Here is a 22,529-nt window from a genome sequence, read left to right as displayed (position 1 = left end):
TGAAACTTAGGATAGGAGATGAGTGGGGAATTTTATTTAATTAAAAGGAGGAAATGTTCTTTTAATTAAATATGAACATAGGATAAAATAAAATAAATGAATTTATGGATATTTGATCAAGTATAAGTATTAGATAAAGTATGTAAAAATGCAAAGGGGGCTCATAGTCTAGATGACCATTTTGGCTGATTGCAAGAACTGACTATGCACCATAGAAAGGAGGGTGATGAGTCACCTTATCTATGTTAGATTAGAGCATGAGAATATTAAAAAAAAGTATTACACACCTCCTAATGATCTAGACAATGCATCTAAAGCTAATATAAAGTATTTCTATTGTAACATGATTTCTAAGTAAACCTTAATGAACGCCTCAACTTATCTTGAATTTAAAAATGTCATGGAATTTAAAACTGCTAGTAAAGTATAGATGAGATTGGAATAGATTTATGAGGGTGATGAATTTATAAAATAGGCCAAGATAAAAAAGTATGAAAGGAAAATTGAAATACTTGAAGACGGGTGAAGATAAAACAATCACAACCTATGTAAAAATGGCAACACCAATTGTGTGTCTAATCGAATGTTCCATTGGAAACATTACCAAAGATGAGATTGCATCAAAGATACTAAGATCCTTTCCATCATTATAAGATACCAAATTTGATGTAGAGTAATATTGGGTTCAAAGAAATCTTGCATCGACCAACTATATTTTGTTTATAGTTTTGCTAGTTTATTTTAGCTTTTTGAGCATTTAAATGATCGTTATTTTGATCGAGCCAAAAACAATTATGTTCAAACTATGATTTGTACCTAATATTTCTCTCATTACTAAGTTTTTTTTATATTATTTGGATCTATGTTTCTCAAGTTGTCATTCGTTCTCTCTCTCAGGTAGCATGTTCTTGCTAGTTTCAATTGGTTGATTTTTATTTTGTTATGAAAATATATGATCATGCATCTTCATTGGTTCCTCTAACTATGTTATTGGATCAAGTGAGGACCTAAGTATGGATATGAAATATTTTAATTGGCTTATATCATGTGTTCCTTATGATTTGGGATAGACCTATTTCTTGTAATATGTTTTGTGTTCTTAGGGAATGTCATGGATCTTGAGGTCAACGAATATGTCATGATTCCTATGTAGTTTAATGTGTTGTATCTCTTGAAGTGGTTAATTATCTTATGAGGGAATTATCATTATTAGATCATTAAAATTAGATCTAAGGTCTTTGATCAAATTTTTATAAGAAAGAAGGTGACGTGTATGAGCCTTCCATATAAGAAGACATATTATCAAACATTTGTACATATATTTCCATAAGTAAATGTTGATTTTTTTTTTTCTCTCTCTATACTTGTTGATATTGTATTTACTCTTAATGCACCATTGGACATATCTCTTTTATGTCTCTCTAATTTAGTATCTCCATCAAGTGGTATTAGAGAGAAGGTTGTGTTGTTTGTAAATTTTTATTGCAAATATGAGGTTGCAAAGCCTTGATTGTGTTGGATTATAGGGTGGAAGAGTTGGGATATGACCTAAAATTGTAGAGGGTCAAAAGGATGGTTTGAAGAAGGAGATATTCTAATAAATAATGTTGGACATTTTGGAAAAAAATTATATCTAGACCTAAAGTAGTAGAAAATTCCCAAAGAAGAAGAAGACATATTGAAGAAGTAAGAAATGAAGAAATTGAGGATCTCATTAGAGGAAAGTTGAACTACCACTTGAATAAGGGATGAAATATTCTTGAGATCCCTAACTAGAGTTAAAGAAAGATCATGTATCTCAATTTACTGAATTATGGTAGTAAGCTAGTCTTATATGGATTTCTTGATTGGATTACTAAGATGGAAAATTATTATAAGTATGAAAATACATATGAAGATAAAAAGGTGGATATTTCTATCACAAAGTTGATTGAACATATATCTGTTGTGTTGGAAATTTGAATGAAGGATATGATCCTAATTTCATCACATAACCAAAATACATATGCATAATAGAGGGAGAAAATTCAAGGAAATGAGTGCTCTTAATCCTAACTCTAAAGATCTAGGTCTAAAGGGAGCACTAATGCAAAATAGATCTAGGAAGGATACGAGAAAATATATCCAAGTCCTTGAAAACCTTAGATGACATGAGAAGATAGAGCTAGATATAAGTAAATATACTAAATGACAAATAAGGTAGAGAAACCACCTTTAGAATTTTTTCTAAGCTTACATTTTCTGATTGGAATGAATAGAAATCATTGGATCCAGGCCTAAAACTTCATAATAGACAAAACCCATAAATCATTTGATGATCTATCAAAAGTGAAATAGATAATTAGGTAAAAATGCATGATTAGCGGTGATCTCCACAAATTATACTCTTTATGTCATCCATATTTCCTTCCCAATTAACACCAATATAGACTCTTAGCTCAAAATCTCCATCTTTCTTGTACCATAAACCATAGCCCTTTGTCCCTTTCAGATATCTAAAGATTCTCTTCACCATAATTATATGAGTTTCCTAAGGATTGGAATAAAATCTATCCACAATTCTTATAACATGAGTAATATCTACTCTACCATGAACAACATATTGTAGCTTACCAATAATTGATCTTTAAAGTGTTTCGTTTACCTTGGTAGTATCATCTTCTTTTGTTAATTTACATACTATGATCATTTATGTATGAACTAATCTTGAATCTTCCATACCAAATGTCTTCAAAATTTCCTTAATATACTTGGATTGAGTTATGTAAATACCATCCCTCACTTATTGAACTTGCAATCCAATAAAGAATTTAATCTCACTAAATGTAGACATCTCAAACTCTTTCCAAATTTCATTAGTGAATTCTCTACACATTAATTCATGACCACCAAATATGATATCACCAAAATATATTTTAATAATTAAGATCTTATCTTTAGACTCACTTTTTAGATATAGATTACCATTCTAACTAGTTTTAACAAAACCCATTCTCATCAAATAATAATATAATCTTGCATACCATTTTTGAGGTGCCTACTTCAATTTATATAAAACCTTGTGTTTCTTACATTAGTTATTTCTCTATCTTGGGTCCAAAAATCCTTCCAGTTTCTCAATGTAGACTTCTTCCAATATGCCACTCAGAAATGTAGATTTCACATATGCATGACACATCGTAAGGCAGGAGAATCCTCAAAGGAGATCTCCTAGCCCCCAACAATATAACCACGTAGTGGGAACAAAACAACAAGAAGTAATAATGCAAGATCTAATACCAAATCACAACTCTTTATTTATAAAATAATTTTTACATGCAATGTGCTAGGCTGTGAGGCCTTCTCAATTACAACCAAATACATTAACAATTACAATAATAGTTTTGTAAGATACGTCAAGATCCAATCCAAACCCTAGATAGTCCATACCCAAACTATAGTAGAAACCTCCAAGGAAGATCTCAACTTGTGCTTGCAAGCCCCCCAAGCAATCTCCTTGTTTTCCAAGCCACAACTACTAGCTCTACTCCAACTTCGTCCAAGATCCAAGTGTAAATTACCTCACATTTGGCACTCTATCCACACATTCACAACTCCATCACAATCCTACTATAAACTACCTCACATTCAACACTTTGTTCACAGGCTCAGGAAAACTTTCCCTTTAGCTACTCCCAAATTCACTCCTCCTTCAAATGAATGAATCACTCCATCAATGAATGAATGCCTAAAAGACTCTACAAGATCCCCTACTTATACCCAACTAAGCCACAAGTTAGCCTAGCAATTAAAAATTAAAATAAACCCCTCATATTAAATATATGTTGAGCCACAAGTCGGCTACAACACAAATTAAATACCCATACATAAATTAAATGCCAAAAGTCAGCTCACAGACTACTTGGCACCCACAGATACCAAGACCAAACTGAGTGTCAACAAAACCAATCTGAGTACTACTAAACCCTAAGCATCACCAAGCTCATAGTTCAAACTAAGCACCACAGGCCATGCCAAGCTCCAAGACCATGCTGAGCTCCCAGACCATGCCGAGAAACAAAAGACCATGTTGAGTCCCTAGACCATGTCGAGCAACCATAGACCATGCCAAGCAACCAAAGACCATACTAAGTTCCCAAAGCATGCCAAGAACCAATCCTTCTTTGACCAAGTCCAAGCACCCTCCAAAGCAACTACCAAGCCTCCTCCCATGAACTCTAAAGTAGTCACCAAGCAAACCCAAGATGCTCCTGCATCAGACTTGCTAGGTAAATATAAAAGTGTGTCCCACACTTTGATGCCCAAAGAAAGATCATCAACCAACTTCATCTTTACCAAAGGCTTCCACTCCAATAGCGAAAAGAAAGCCAATTTGCACATCATCCACACCTGTATCATTCTATCAAACACCAAAATCTCAACCATCTGATTCTCACACCAAAGAATAAACTAAACATAATGCTTCAACAACAAACCTTTAACCACATTAGTAACTAGTGAATCCATACCAGCAACAACAAACCCCACATAAGCAGCAACAAACTCCACATTAGTAGCAATAAAACTCCACATCAGTAGCAACATGTAGATCTCCATCAACACATGCCAAACTCACAACACCAATAATCTCATTCCTCACAACAAGATTCTTTATAATACATAACTCACCACCAATAACAACCAGATCATCCATGATCAAGTGCTCTATAATTTCCATGTCAGACTCAACCAGTTGATCATGAAAACCAACCTCTGTCTCAACATCAACAAGGATATGAATATATGCAACAAAAACCTCTAGCTGCTCTACAAGTTCTATATTAGACTCAACAATCTGATAAACAAAACCAACCTCTTCCACCTTGACCTTGTCATGCCATATTCTCTCATGAACAAGTTTCTTAACTTGTTAGAAAACTCTCTTCCAGATTAGTAGACTGCATCTCCACAAACATCTATGAAATTCCTTCCTCATCCTATCCTTATCTTTATTAGCTGAACTAGTTTCAAATTGAGAAACCACCTTCTTATTTTTATCAGCCAAACTAGCTTCAACCCAAGTAGACATCTTAGAAAAGTTCCTCTCCACCACATCATGGAGATTCATAATCATCTCAGGGTCCAATCTTCTCAGAGCCATCTTCCAAGTTCTTTGTAAACCCTCTACAACAAGTCCTTCCTATTCTCCTTGTGACAAAACTAAATTGTTTGCAAGTCAGATTGCAACCTACCACCTTGCACAAGCAATCAGGAACCAAATTACAAGTCCAAAAACATGGATCTGTAATCCACAAACTTTGTACAATCATTCCTCAACAAGATAAACCTTCCATCTTCACATCCATCGATCCATCTACAAGCCCTCTACAATTGCAAGTCAGAACCATGATTTTCCACCTCACAAGCAAGAGATCTAGGACTCTAGAAAGAAAATCCACCACTAGATCAAGATCAAATCAGATATACTTCTCCAACCCATGTCCTGGTGCAAACTGCCACAACTTCAGTGATCTATCTCCATGCTCAAGAATAACCTCTGCTCTAATACCATCTAACAAAATGCAAGGTAGGAGAATCCCCAAAGGAGATGCCCTAGCCCCTAGTAATATAACCACATAGTGAAAACACAATAACAAGAAGCAATAATGCAAGATCTGATACCAAATCACAACTCTTTATTTATAAAATTATTGTTACACGCAATGTGCCAGGCTATAAGGCCTTCTTGGTTATGGCCAAATACAATAGCAATTACAATAATAGTTTTGCAAGATCCTTTAAGATCCAATCCAAACCCTAGCTAGTCCAAATCTAAACTCTGATAGAAACCTCCAAGGAAGATCTCAACTTGTGCTCGCAAACCCACCAAGCAATCTCCTTGTTTTCCAAGCCATAGCTACTAGCTCTTCTCTAACTTCATCCAAGATCCAAGTGTAAACTACCTCACATTCAAAAATTTGTCCACACATTCACAACTCCATCACAATCCTACTGTAAACTACCTCACATTTGATGCTTTGTTCACAGACTCAGGAAAACTCATTCTTTAGCTACTCCAACATTCACTCGTCCTCCTTCAAATGACTCACTCCATCAATGAATGTATATGACCCCCTACTTATACCTAACTTATACCTAACTAAGCCACAAGTTGGCCTAGCAATTAAAAATTAAAATAAACCCCTCATATTAAATATATGTTGAGCCACACGTTAGCCACAACACAAATTAAATACCCATACATAAATTAAATGCCAAAAGTCAGCTCACACATAAATCAACACCCACAGATACCAAGACCAAATTGAATTTCAATAAAACCAAAGTGAGTACCAGTAAACCCTAAGCATCATTGAGCTTGTAGTGTAAACTAAGCACTATAGACTATGCTAAGCTCCAACACCATGCTGATCTCCTAGACCATGTTGAGAAACCAAAAATCATGTCGAGTCCCTAGACCATGCCAAGCAACCATAGACCATGCCAAGAAACCAAAGACCATGCCGAGTTCCCAAAGCATGTTGAGCACCATTCCTTCTTTGACCGAGTACTAGTCCAAGCATCCTCTAAAGAAACTCTTGAGCCTCCTCCCATGAACTCCAAAGTAGTCACTGAGAAAACCCAAGATGCTCCTACATCAATGCAATTAATATCCTTTCACCTTCTAGGCTTATAATAGGAGAAAATGTGTTGCCATAATCAATTTCATCTTCCTATTCATATCCCTTATAGACTAGACTTTCTTTGTTCCTTGTTACTTCTCTATTTTCATTCATCTTGTTTCTAAAAATCCACTTTGTACCAATCACATTCTTATCCTTGGGTCCTAATACTAATGTCCAAGTTTTTTTCTTCTAAAATGTATCCAATTTATTAAATCATAGAATTAATCCAATCTTTAGTTCAGAGTGCATCTTTAACTATTCTTGTTTCCAATTATCTAGTTTAGTGAATGTTTCCTTTTGACATAGTCTGCTAATACAGGTTTGGTTCTCTATTGTTATACATTTTCTTCACTTGGTGGGGGTCCAATAGGTTTCTTGGTTGGGCATTTCTATTTCTTGGTGACTTCTATTTGATTCTTGGATAGTGTACTCAGTGCTCCATCTTGTACATAGACAAACCTTTGACAATCTTTAGGTTCCTGCTTTCTTTCCACATCATTCTTTTTTGATAACTCATCAATTCTAATATTTTCTCTATCAACTATTTTGTTAGTAACCTTGTTCAAACATTTATATGCCTTGATCTTTGTGGAATAACCTAGGAATATACCTTCATCACCTTTAGAAACAAAATTTTATTCCTAGAATCTTTTAGAATATAACATCTACTTCCACTGATTTTAAAGTAGCTAACATTCAATGTATGCCCATACAAAAGTCAATAAGGTGTTTTGTTTGGACCTTTCTTCAGCTTACTCAGTTTAGTATATAGATAGATGTTATGATCATCTCTCTCCAGTAAATTTACGCAACCTTCTTCTCAATCAATAGTATTCTAGCACAATCAACAATACATATATACTTCTTGTATTGGCTATTCCATTTTGATGTGGTATCCTCAGTGTAGATAGTTATCTCTTAATTCTATTCACTTTGCAAAAATATTGTAAACTCATAAGAAACAAAAAATCATCTCCTCTATTAGATCTTAACCATTTCAATTTGTTACCCTTTTATTTTTCAACTATTTCCTTATACAATTTGAACATTTGAAATGCATCAATTTTTTCTTTCAGAAACATTGTAAACATCATCCTTGAGATATCATGAACAAATAAATTAAAATAACTATCACCATAATATATTTTCACTTTTATAGGACCACACATATTAGTATAAACCAATTCCAATACATGACTAGATGAGTGATACTTACTTTTTAAACTTGAATTAGTTATTTTCCCAATCTAATATTGCTTACACATCACTTTATTGAGTTTTCTTAAGCTCAATACACCTCTCACTCTTTTCTTTCTACTAACCTTGATTACGCTATCAATATTTATATGAACTAAACATTTTTCCATGACCAAACATCTTTAGTCCTTACAATAAAACAATTATTCTCACTAGAATATAGATACAATAGGCTACCTCTTTTCTATTCTCTAGTTCAAATTATATTTCTAGTATCTTCATATATCTTCACCTTTTAGTTTTTGAACTCTAGTTGGTGACCTATGTTATCAACCCAATCACACTCAATAGATTAGATTTTAGTCATTGTGCCCAATATGCATCATCACATTTTCTCTTCCCATTCAACATAATATAACCTTTTCATTTCATAGAACATGGGGCATCATTTTGAAGTTTAACAAATCTTCCATCATAATGCCCTAAAATATCAAACTTGCCAATATCACCAGTCATGTGATGTAAACAACCACTATAAAAAATTCATGTATCATTCTTACTAACTTGAGAAATGAGATCTCTTTCTTCTTCATTACTATTTTTTCCTTTAGATTCATTCTTCATTTCAACATAAAAAATTCTGTACCTACTTCTTGATCAATAGTTTCATACTTAGTGTAATCTTCCTTTGCTAGGTAATAAGCTTTCTTTCCTTTGTCATTGTAGTTTGTATTATCTTAAAATCTATTCTCCCTTTTGTCATTCCTTTTCCTATTAGGACATCTTGGTGAAACATGACCAACCTTGTTACATTTAAAACAAATCAAAGATAGTCAACAATAGTTATCAAAATTGTTAAGCTCAAAAGTAGTCAACCTACCAACTAGAGAATCAAGTGTAATATCATTTCTTGACATAGATCTCAAGTCCTGAATAGTAGAAGCTCTAATTGAATAGATAGATAATAAATTTAAATAATTTTCAAATCATGTTTCAAGATCTCATTTTCTTTCTTAAGGGTTACTACTTCATCACTATCATTGGTCCACTCCTTTGATTCTTTTCAATACTTTAGGTAATCAATCTTATATTTCATTTAATTGATGTAATCTTTTGCATCTTCATATCCTTCTTTAAATTTTCCTCTTTCTTCTATAAGAAGATCAATTTTCTCTAGGGATTCTTCTATATTCCTCTTTAACTGGTCCATATCAATAGGGATCTTACTAAAGCAGTTAATCCTCTTCTGAGTAACTAGGCTCTACTACCGATTGTTATAAATAGATAATATAGAGAGGAGGGGGGGGGGGGGGGGTTGGGTGGGGGGTGAATTAGTATTCTACAATTTTTTTCCCACAACTAGATATTATTTATTACTTTGCAACATGCATATGAAAGTAAACTAACAATGATAAATTGTAAATAAACCACACACAAAGAGAACCCATAACACCATATTTTGTTAACTAGGGAAACCCTGGCCAAGGGAAAACCCTAGTGGGGATGGCACCCACAAAATGATCCACTAAAAAAAAGAATCATGTTAAGGATATTGACCCTATTAGGAGTCTATGAATTACATATAGTGTCTTGGTCCTTGTTAGAGGACTAGACCCTATTAAAAGACTCAACCGTGTTAGCCAGAGTTGCTTCAACCTTGTTAGGAGTTGGTATTACAATGACAACTATATGAAAGAAGATACCACTTCCCTAACATGAAATTTTACAATATAGTTCCTTTATAAAAATTAGATAGATACAAAAATATTTTCACTATTGACTATTTTACTTCACATAGCTCTAATCTAACATCAAAATTCACATCATAGATTTCTCATAGAAGTTTGCATGTCATAGACATAGTTTGCATGCTCATCATATACTTCAAATTCATATATCATATCTAATAGACTCTCACATACTTCGCATGAAATAATTCCTTACTTATAATCTTTTCTTTCACAAAAATCTTGTTTAGTCAGCTTACTGTAATCTAAGGTTATGCTAACTTAGGATAAACATATAGGATGTCATACCTACATAAATAAGTAATTATTTCATGACCAAAATAATTATTTGTGACTTATTCTTCTATTCCTACTAATTTTTGTTATGTTGTGCATACTACCTTTACTAGTATCTACCCTGTAACTTTGTTCATATTATTTGTACTGATCTGTGTAATTAGGTACATCATCATGTAACTCTAATATACCTTCACTTAACTTCACATGTTTTAGATATCTTTTTAGTCTTTGTAATACCAAAAACTATCTGTGTGCTGCTAGTGAAATTGTCTAACACCTAGAAATTTTTTGGTCTTTGATTATTGAATCTTCGACACTATATTTGACCATCTTCTCCCTAGATATATGTTTCCATAAATGAAAAACTTAACTCATTCTTCCTATCCATGTTTCCAATAGGTGGAAGGATGTATACTTAGATTTAAAATAATAAAGAAGTTAATTTTTGGTTGCAAATTTGGGGAAGGATTCAATAGTTGAGAAAGTACAAGAATTGAGTATGATCAAGCTAGAGAAGATATTTGGTATGTTGTAGAGTTAAAATACTTAACTAGATATAATCATCCATAGGTAGTGAAAATCACATATCATTTTATATATTTTACTCTCTAACTATTATAATAGAAAAATCCCTTAACAGGGTGGATCCTAACAAGTCACTATTGTAAAATAATCTAACTAGGTGACATCAAAAATCTTGTAACTAGGTTTCTCCTAATAGGGAAAAGAAATTAACATGTCTAAAGATAAACCCATTAACAAAGTAGCACGTAACAAATTTTTTGTAACCCTTATCTAGGAAATCTCATCATAGGACTGTTAGAATATATAGTCAAAAAATATAACTAGGGGGTGGGGGGTGAATCAATTATCTAAGTATTATCACAATTATCAAACTTATTAAATCTTAACCATATGAGCAATATAATTAGAAACTACGACAAGATACTCATACACAATAACACTAGATATGTTAACTAGGGAAACCCTTGATCAGAGGGAAAATCTCAATGGGGATGGTCCCCACAAGATGATGTACTAATATAAATATTCCTTGTTAGAGGATGACCCTTATACATTTAGTACATATTTGTCCTCGTTAGGAGACTCTGAGTCCCTATTAGGATATTCCAACCTTGCTAGAAGTTGTGCGAACCCTGTTAGGAGTTGTAGAAGGAAGATAGACCCACTATCCAAACAACTTTAGGGTCAAGACCAATGAACCCACTATCAAAATGATCTTTATATTATTCCTTGTAGAATAATAGAATTGAACTACACTTCTCTTTCATCTTCCTCTATCTTGTCAACTACACTTCTACTCCTTCTTATCTCTATACTAGATCACGAACTTCACATCCAATAATCTCTTGGATCTCTTACTCACATTTACCAAACACTCTTCTCTTGTTTGTACTTCCTTTATTAATTGGCATTCCACACTCTTTAAAATCAGGGAAAATATTTTACTTTACACCACATCCTCAAAAACTAATGTCATCATTAAACTATCCTCTATCACTATCTAACTTTGCATATCTAGATTATATATTTGCTAGAAGATATAATGAAATTATTAGAAACTCCTTCTCAGGTACTCTATTTTTGCACTACTCTGAGTAAATCACTTATGAATTTCATATATCTTTGACTTAGGTTATGCAAAATTAACCTCATCATCAGGACATGATGTGGAAGATATCCTTAACTTCTCATTATCTTCTCATCAAACCTTTTTCTGTAAGACTACAATATTTTTTTGCTACTTGTTAGTCTTCACATAATTATTGCTATGTTGACATCAATGACAAACATAGTCATGAATGCAACATGTCAATATTGTCATAGCTTTCCAATTCTTAGGATACTCCCTAGAGGAATACCTTTATAATTCATGATAACAATCTCCCCCTTTTGCATTGATGGCAACATAGATGAAAAACATCTAGGTTCCAAGAATACCAAACAATGCTCTATTGGTGATGTTGATGTTCTCACCTTTTCAAAACCTCTTCATCAATCAAATTTGAAATCCTTTGGAGCACTAGTTTGTTTTGCATCTTCTTAAGGATTGGCATCATTTGTTCACACACTACAAAACTCTTAACTTCTCCCCCATACATCAAAAATCTTCATGCTTCATATCTCCCCCATAGAGATATTCCTTCTTTTTACTTACATGAATCTTTCTAAAAACCCCTAATAAGGAATAAGGATGTGCTCATCTTTCTCATTCAATTATCTCTCCCTTATTCATTTTGATAGTAATCTCTCTCCCATACTTAGAAGATGTTTTTCATACTCATCTCTCCCCCATTGACATCACTCCCCCATTGACATCAATGAAAAAGGCCTCATTATGTCAATTTTCTATTGCAAGTCTTCAACTAGATCAAGTGTCCAAAGACATTGTTCAACACCAAATAGCGAGATTCCTTATTGAATCTTCTCATCACAAATACTCCCCATATAGGAAGCATCAACATTTAGTCCAGTCAAACAATAGTGATTTGAACCACTAGATTGATGTGATCTCTACATCATCTACTCTGAAGTAGGTAGAAGCATAACCCTAATGTATCTTTAGGAAAAGGCTTGGTAAAGATATTTGAAATTTGATCTTTATTACTAACATACTCTAATTTGATCTCTTTTTCTACTACCTTCTCTCTCAAAACATGATATTTAATAGATATACATTTAGTCTTAGAATGCGATATAGGATTCTTAGAACTACTTACTATACTTATGTTATCATAGTATATGATGATAGGTTCTAAGCATTCTATCCCAATATTCTTCAACATCTACTTCATCCACATGACTTGATTACAATTATTTGTTTATGCTACATACTCTACCTCAGCTATGATATGAGATATACAATCTTGTTTTTTGCTTATCTAAGAAACCAATCTTCCTCGAAGAAAGAATGCTCCACCACTGGTGTTTTTTCTATCATCCATACTACTTGCCTAATTTGCATCAATATAAGCACATAGAGATAAATCACTTGATCTTTCATACCATATCCCATAATTAGATTGTCCCTTCAAATATTTGAATATTTTCTTTACTAATGCATAATGACACTCTTTAGGACCAGCTTGAAGTCTAGCTACAATCTCAATTGCATTTTCTATATCTAGTCTAATATGAGTTAGATATTTCAAACCCCTAATCATGGATATGTACTTCTTCTATTTGATTGTAGATATCTCATCTTGGCTAGATAGCTTGTGACTAGTTATCATTGGTGTACCAGTAGGCTTACAATTTTCCAAGTCAAATCTTTTTGACAAGTCTTTCAAATACTTAGCTTGTGAAATGAAAATGACATCACTATTTTGTACAATCTACAATCCTAGATAGAACTTCATCTCTCCTATCATGCTCATTTCAAACTCATTCTTCATTTCTTTAGAAAACATATCAATTTCTTCATCATTGCCTCCAAATATTATGTCATAAACAAATAGTACTATTATCATGAAATAATTCTCAAATTCTTTCAAATCCAAGTTACTATCTATCATACCTTTAGCAAATCCAAGCTTTGCCAAATACTTTTCCCACCTTGCATACCAAGTTCTTGGTACTTGTTTTAGACCATATAGAGATTTCTCTAATCTGCATACCATATCTTTTTCTTCTCTCAGAGGAAAACCTTCAAGTTGCTCAATGTATACCTCTTCTTGAATTTCTCCATTTAGAAAGGCTGATTTGATATCCATATGATATACTTTGAACTTTATATTAGCTATATAGGCTAATAACATTCTCACTACTTCCATTTTGGCTATAGGGGAAAATGTATCCTCATAGTCTATTCCTTCTTGTTGTGAATATCCTTTGCATACTAGTCTAGCCTTGATCATTACAACTTCAACTTATTCATCTTATTTCTAAATACCCATTTGATTGAAATAACATTCTTGTTTTTAGGTCTTGGAGCTAATTCACATGTGTTATTTCTTGAATCCAATGATCATCTTTTCATGCTTCATCAACACTCTTAGGTTCAACTTGATAAATCAAACAAAATTTCTCATTAACTTTGTTTCTTGTCATCACTCCTTTGTCTTTGCTTCCAATCATCTACTCTAGAGGGTAATTCTTTGTTGAGGTCCTTTTAGAAGTGGAATTTTCTAACTCAACTCTTATCTCTTCTCTTGGTTCAGACCTATTTCTCCTCTTGTCTTAATAATTTGTACATCATTATGCAAATCATTGTTAGTCTCAAAGAAAAATTCAACATTCTTTCTAACAATTCCAATATTTTCTTCTTCTTCATCAGAATTATAATTCACCATCTTTGCCTTAATTCCAAAGTTTTCATCAACTTTTTCATTTGTGCATTCAACTATTATCTTGGTTCTATAATTAAAATATCCACGAGATTTTCTTTTCAATGAATAACCAAGAAACATATCTTCATCACTTCTTGGATCAAACTTACCAACATCATCATCTCGCTTAATGTAACACTTTCTTCCAAAGATTTTGAAATACATTATTGAAGGTGTATGACCAAACCATAATTCATAAGGAGTCTTATTCATACCTTTTCTGATCTATGCTCTATTCATGGTGTATACTATTGTATTGACTACTTCTCTCCAAAATATCTTTATTAGATCATTCTCAAACAACATTTCTCTTGTTACCTCTGATACTTATTGTTTCTCCTTTACACAATCACATTCTGCTCAGGTGTCTTGGGTGAAGATAATTGTCTCTTAATTCCATTCTCTTCACAAAACATGTTAAATTCTCTAAAGGTAAACTCTCCTCCTCTATCTGATCTTAGAATTTTTATCTTAACACTAGATTCATTCTCAACTCTATTCTTAAATATCTTAAACTTCTCAAATACTTCAAATTTATCTTTAAGAAATGCTACCCACATCATTATAGTAAAATCATCAAGAAAAATTATGAAATATCTTTCTCCATAGAATCCTCTTGTCCTAGTAGGGCCACTCAAATCTATGTGAAGAATCTCCAACTTCTCTATAATGGTGAACTTTTTTTTGGGAAATGATAACTTCTTTTGTTTAGCTAAGATACATTCTTTGAAAACAATATTAGTAGACCTTATTATCATAGGTAGATCTCTAACTACAAGTGTTCTACTTGTTAGAATTAACCTTAGATAGAAATAATAGTTACATGCAAATATAAGAAATATATTAGAAAATAATAGATCACACAAAAGAGACCACAAGACACCAAGATTTAATGTGGTTCACCCAATCCTTGGGCTACATCCACTAACAACAAGTCCAATACTATTATTATCTAGTGATTACAATCTGTAATCCCTTATAGCAAAATATTGTTGCAAGAAGCTATAATATCACCATTACATTATGAAATACCTAACCCTTAGCCTTTTTATACAAGCTTTTTCTACTTACAAAATTAGGGCTAGAATAAGTCGTCCACTAGGAAAAATAATAGTTAATAACTTTTACAATATAAGGGAATTTTTGGCTTCGGGGGCACTACCCCCCAAAACCCCTGTTGGGGAGTTGCCCCTCAACCCCACCCTATATTGTGATAGGGAGCACACCTAGGGAACTACCCCAAAACCCCCATAGAAATAATATGGGGAGCAAACCATGTTGAAGAAACCTTCAATTCTAATTAGGCTACACATCACAAAAATCTCCCACCTCCCACTTGGAGACTGATTATAGCACTGTTAAACCTGTAGCTCTCATTAGAATATCAAATCACCCTAGATTCTATTGTTCTTTTATTTTGTTCAGTTTAGAAGACCAACTTAAGCTGAAGAGGAGTTCAACTTCTTCCTTGTTACTATTTTGGTAAACATATCCATTGGATTGTCATCTATATGTATCTTATCCAACTTTAATTTTCCATCATTCAAAACTAACTGAATGAAATGGTATTGCAACCATATGTATTTTGTCTTTGAATGCAGAGCTGAATTCTTCGCAAGCTAAATGAAACTCTTACTATCTATAAATAAATAATTACCCTTCTGAGGGTGTCCCAATTCTTCCAAGAAGAAGTAAAGCCATATCTTCACCTTGGCTACCTTTGTAGCAGCAACAAACTCTGCCTCTGCAGTGGATAAAGCATTAACCTTCTGCAATTAAGGAACCTAGCTTACTACTGCCCCACCAATAGTAAATACATAACCTATAGTACTCCACCTAGTATCAATATCCCCTACCAAATCTAAGTTTTCATAGCCTGCAAATCAATAGTAGAGGCCCCAAAATGTAGACACTTACTAGATGTTCCTCTCAAATAGCTAAGAATCCATTTAGTTGCATTCTGATGCCCAATTCCTAGATGACTCATATTCCTACTAACAACTCCCACTGCATGTGCAATATTTGGCCTTATACATACCATAGCATACAAAAAGCTTCCTAAAGTTGAAGCATAGGGTACCTAGGACATCTTATCCTCCTCTTCTTGTGTCTTGGGACACAATGCCTTAGTCAACTTCAAATGATCAAGTAAAGGTGTGAAAATAGCTTTAACATTCTCCATAGAGAAATATTGCAACACCTTCTCAATATAATTAGCCTAAGATAATGTCAATTTCATGTTCTTCCTATCTCTGCAAATCTTCATACCAAGGATTTATTTTTCTACCCCCAAATCCTTCATAGCAAATGCATGTGCTAATTGACATTTCAACCCCTTAATGTGATCCATGTTAGACCTAGCTATAAGATCATCAACATATAAACATAAAATAATGTAGTTGTCATCATCAAACCTCTTAAAATAAACACAATGATTTTAATGACACCTACTATATCCATGCTCATGCATAAAACTGTCAAATTTTAGATACCATTGTAAAGGTGCTTGCTTCAAGCCATATAGACTTTTCTTCAATCTGCACAATAAGTTTTTTGTTGCCATTGACCTCAAATCCATGTGGCTATGCCATATATATCTGTTCATCCAAATAACCATGAAGGAAGATTGTTTTAACATCAAGTTTCTCCAAATGAAAATCTTCAGCAGCTACAATACTTAAAATAGTACGAATAGAAGTCATTTTTACAATAGGAGAGAATATCTCATCAAAACCAATGCCTTTTTTTTGTACAAATTCTTTTACCACTAATTTGGATTTAAATTACTTTTTACCTCCATCCTCTTCTTTCAACCTATAAACCCATTTATTCTATAAAACCCTTTTACCTACAAGCAATTGACATAAATCTCATGTCATATTTTTGAGGAAAAGAGACTGTTTCTTATTTCCTTACAAACTCCCACTAAATGTTTGTATCCACCAACACAACTTCATCATAACATTCAAGTTTACTAGCATTAGCAAGTAAAATAGAATACAAAGAGGGAGAAAATCTCTCTGGAAGTCTGCTTAGCCTTGATGACTACCTAACAATCACTAGTATGTGGTATTTGTTGTTATGGTTGTTGCAAATTAGAAGAAATTGCCGGAACATCATCTTTTGGAGTAACATCTAGCACTACATAATCATCTTCTTTCTTCTCATGCTGCTACGAAAAATCTTTGTACAACACTTTCTCATTGAATATGACATCCTTGCTTCTTACACTTTTATGATTTTAAAAATTCCAAAGCAGGGTAAACTTTAAGAAAGCCACCTCCAAAAAAAGATATCAAATATTGGTGAATCTTTCATTATTTTGAAAAAAAAAAGTATTTCTATTAGTGAATGTCTTAGTTTTTTATTCTAAATATGATTAATATTGGCAATTATTTTCAAATCATAATTTTTTTGTATAAAATATTGAATAATCTCAATAATGATAGGAAGTTCATTAATCATCATTGAAAATTACAAATCAAACTTGAACCATTTTTTTTACCGAGTGGAATTTTATGAGGATCATTACATATACTTTAAATCAATAATGAAAACTAAATATTGGTGATATATCCCTAAAGTAACTAATAATTATGATAATTATTTGTCAACTCAATTTAATTTCTCCAATAATATATTATATTTAGGTGGCTCAAATCTAATCATGTAATGAATATTGTGGCAAATATTTGAGTTTAATTTTTTTAATAAATTAAATTATTGAGCAATTTTAAATATTCTAGAACTAAATTTTATAAAACTATGGCTATTTAGGTTGTATCAAATCTTAAATTATTAGCCAAATTACTAGCCAAAAAAATCTAAAATTAGCCAATTTGCAAATATTAGCCACTAAAAAAAATACATTATCCCAAAGCCTATAACCAAATTCATCAATGCCATATCCAAAAAATACATATTTCATTGACTTAGCTTCCAACTTGGTTCTAATTTCAGAATCTAAATGAGCAAATGCTTCACAACTAAAGGTCTTGAGAAAAAGAATAACTCACTTTCTTACTAGTCCATGCTTCCTCTAGAATACCACAACCCAAAGGAGTAGAGGAACCTCTATTAATTAAATATACAATAGTATTGATAGCCTCTACTAACATGATTAAGGGAAACCTAACATGTAATCTCATGCTCCCTACATGCTCCATTATAGTAATGTTCATGCATTCAGCCACTCCATTTTCATGTGGAGTCCTTGGAGCAATTTTATATCTATGAATACCATTAGTGGAGCAATAATCTTCAAATTCATGATTGCAATACTCACCATCATTATTAGATCTAAGACATTTTAATTTCTTACTAGTCTCATTTTCAACCAAACATTTCCATTTTTTAAAAGTTTGAAATACATCATATTTTTGTCTAAGGAAATAAATCTATACTTTTCTAGTTGCATTATCAATAAATGTAACATAATAATGAGAGCCACCAAGGGATGATACATGAGCTAGTCCCCATATATCTGTATGCACAAGCTCTAATCTCTCACTTTTCTTTTCCTTCCTAGTCTTCACAAAACTCACTCTCTTTTGTCTTCCATACACATAAATTTCATATTAACATATTTTAGACCTGGTAAAACTTGCTTTGAATGAATTTCTTTCATACCTTTCTCACTCATGTGCCCAAGTCTATTGTGTCATAGCATTGTATTAGAATTTACATCAACTGTTTGTTCTCCCTACTCAATTGTAGCAAATGTTCTTGAATATTAATTTTTCTCTGAAATAATCAAAGTAGAAGAAACAATATGACTTAAAAAATGATATATGGTGCCTACTTTCACACCTTTTTCTATTACAAGGGAACCTTATGAAACGTTCCAAGTTTTACTATTAAAAGTAACAACACAACTATCATTACTAAGTTTCCCTGCTGAAATTAAATTCCTACTTAGCCTTGGAAAATGTCTTACCCCATGTAGTAGCTAATGATTCCCATTCAACAACTCAATCTTAACTTTTTCTTTTTTTATGATTTGACATGGTTCATTATTCCTGAAATGTCCCTTTTCTGATTTTACATGATATTCCCAACCTCTAATCAGATCTTTAAGATCAAACAACTAATATCCCAAAGATCCACCAATTTCCTCAAGAAACCCCAAATCGGGTATGCTGAAAATAGTGCTAAAAGCTTCAAAACTTCACAAATTATTAATAAATCTGAAAATAGAAATTTTTATAGAACTTTCAGCAGCATAACAGCCTAAAAATTGACATTTCCAGATCCGTATAGCCTTTACACAACAGCTCAAAAATGTAGGACCAAAACTATGCTCATCGGGCTCCCAAAATAGCACAAAATATGCTCGAAAACACCACAAAAACACTAATAATCTATCTCAGAAGTTTAATCATGTCCCAATATATATAGTCAGTTCTATTTTAACATTTAAAAGTCTGATATACAGCAGCAACCCAAACTGATATGAAATACTCAACTGTAAACACCAAACTCATACAAAAACACACCCGAAAACTCACAAATCTGCACTGTTCAGCACAAAGGCAAACTCTGTATGAGCATGCACATGGAATGGCTTCAAACTCCCATCTTTAGCCTTCCTAAAAACCTGCAAACTCCCATTCTTGGGTCTCCCTAGAAACCTGCAAACTCCCGTTCTTGGGTCTCCTTCTCCACAGGTTTGGCAGCCTCTGAAGAATAACAAAGAATGAGCAAAAATCAAGTTCTGGAATGAGCCCAAAATGCCTCCAAACCCCTTAAAAGAGGGCATAACTATAACTCACGTCCAAGAGAGGTTAATGAAACTTATTTTAATAATAATTTTCATTTATTAGTCCAACGGTTTCCAAAGATTAACCCCCTTTTTCCGAAACTTCACTTTCTTGGGCCTGCCTGCCTTAGCAAAGATTTTCTTTTTTAATTATTTGAAAAGGGGACATGACAAGTCCTCCCCTCCCAATCATTGCTTGTCCTCAAGCAATGGCTGAACAATAAACCAATCAATCCACCTGGATCCCAAATGTAGTCATGAACTATACTACTACCAATTAACACAGGCTCCTGTAATATCCTCTGCAATATGACCAAGAGGAATCCATAATCAAATTGACAATTATAGCTCAACCAAACTCTGAAATAACCACTACCACAATCAAAAACCCATGAGGGACAAACTCTTAGAACATCAGAACCCAAGTAAAGTGGACAAATCAAACTACCAACACAGTAAATACCATCAACGCATCCCACTGGCCTATATGGAATGTACAATCCAACTTTGCAACAATGGTGAACCCTCTCGAATGAAACTGTACCAAGTATGGAGAATCCACACACTGTACAACTCCTATAGTCAACACAACTCTGCAAATCATTAGCCACTATCTCATAACCATAACTCCCATACACTACTGATGGTGAAAAGACATTACAAGATAAAGAGTAAGAAATGGAATCCAAACCAAATTTGTCTGCCATCAACTCCTCAACACAAGGATCAAATGCTAACTGATGTACATACCCTGCAATATAATGTTGATAAAAAAAACCAACCTCAGTCAACAGCTCACCATGAAGAAGTGATACAACCCACTGTGACTGATCACCAGCTAAGTCAAGAGATGTCATAGCCAAAGGAGTAGAATCAATAACAACACCTGCTAAAGCATCACTCCAAAACTCCTTCTCTAAGTCATGTATTATCAACCTGTCAATTGCAGGACCTATCACCATGTCATGCCCATCACAATTCTCATCCCGAGGCATCAAACTATCCCATAACTGATGATGAGCACTAGGAACCAAAGTACATCTCTGTATCATCATCTCATCAACATGGTCATCAAAGGTAGATAGATGAGCATACCTCACAGTGTAATGCCGATAGAATGCACCAATCTCAGTCAGTGGCTCAGACTGCAATCCAGATGTAACTAACTGCAATTGATCATTAACCATGTTGGAACTAACTACTACCTCCGAAGATATCACCAAGGGAGTAGTGTTACTAGTAGGAACCATGCCAACTGCCAACTCACCAACATCACACATGATCTTTGATAAATCTCTAGTCTCTATGCCATCAATACTAGAGGCCACCACCATGTCAAGCATACAACAATCTGCTACAACACCCAACTCAACTGAACCTAACTCTAGTGGGAATGAACCTGATATTCCAATGTTAGTATCAAGAATGGATGCATCCCCATCTCCACTGTCTCTGACAATCTCAGCCATGGACATCCTCGGATCACCCAACACCACTGCTTGTGACTGTATAGAATCAAGTGAAGACTGTAGTCGCTCTAACTCCATGGTCACCTTAGCCAAATGAAACTGTGACTCCTTGAAAGCCAACTGTGTACTCTCAAGAATCTCAGAAGTCACCACAAGCTGCTTAGTAAGCTCACTCACCTCATCTTCCTTGGCTAACAATGCATCATATGCTGTACTGCCCCACTTCATAAGATAATCTCTGTCGGCTACCAACTGCATGTAATCCTGTCTAGAAATCTGGATAGCCTCCCATAAAGAGTGGAACTCTGTCAAGGAAAGATAACTGCCTCTCTGCTCATCACTAGTAGGAAAACCCCATCCATAAACTGCTAACAACTGACGAGCAGCATCGAAATGCTGGCAAGTGATAGCAATGTCTTGGTCACTAACTCTCAACTGATTAGACACATAATGGCACTGGCTTGACTGTCTCCTACAAACCTCCTCTGATGCACTGTCTAAAGGAGTATCCTCAAAGTTACTAGTCTCTAGAGTATTACCATCCATATCCTGTGAATCAAATCTAAAACTCATATCAACATACGGAGTATCAAAAACATTAGCATTGTTGTCCAACTCCTCTATACCCAAGGAAACTAAGTCTTCAAAATTGCCCACTGCATCCTCCTGGATGTCATCAATGCCAATATGATCCTGGGACTCATCTGTACACACTGCCAAATATGAAATATCATCAACACATTCCAGCAAGTATGGTCGACTGGATATATGAACAAAGCCCAACACCAGTGTATAGAAACTAATACCAACATTGGATAAGCTCCTGTCATGATGAGATAATGTATTGACAATACTGTCTTCACTCACCTTCAGCTAGAGGGATAAATCATGTGAAGTACTACTAGCCTCAACCTCATGTGATGAAGCATCTAACTATGCCTGGTACTCTCTCTCAGAAAATTCATGAATGCTCAATGTCTACTCATCTACACCAGGTATCTCACCATCATGCAGAACAACATCCTCATAATCCTCATCTAAACCCACTACACTATAGTCACTGC

The sequence above is a fragment of the Cupressus sempervirens genome, chromosome 10 (genome assembly GCF_028749045.1).
Source record: "Cupressus sempervirens isolate cs-2001-9-10 chromosome 10, ASM2874904v1, whole genome shotgun sequence".
NCBI classification, from domain to species: domain Eukaryota; kingdom Viridiplantae; phylum Streptophyta; class Pinopsida; order Cupressales; family Cupressaceae; genus Cupressus; species Cupressus sempervirens.
The sequence above is the reverse complement of the archived record's forward strand: the minus strand, read 5'-3'. Positions refer to the sequence as shown.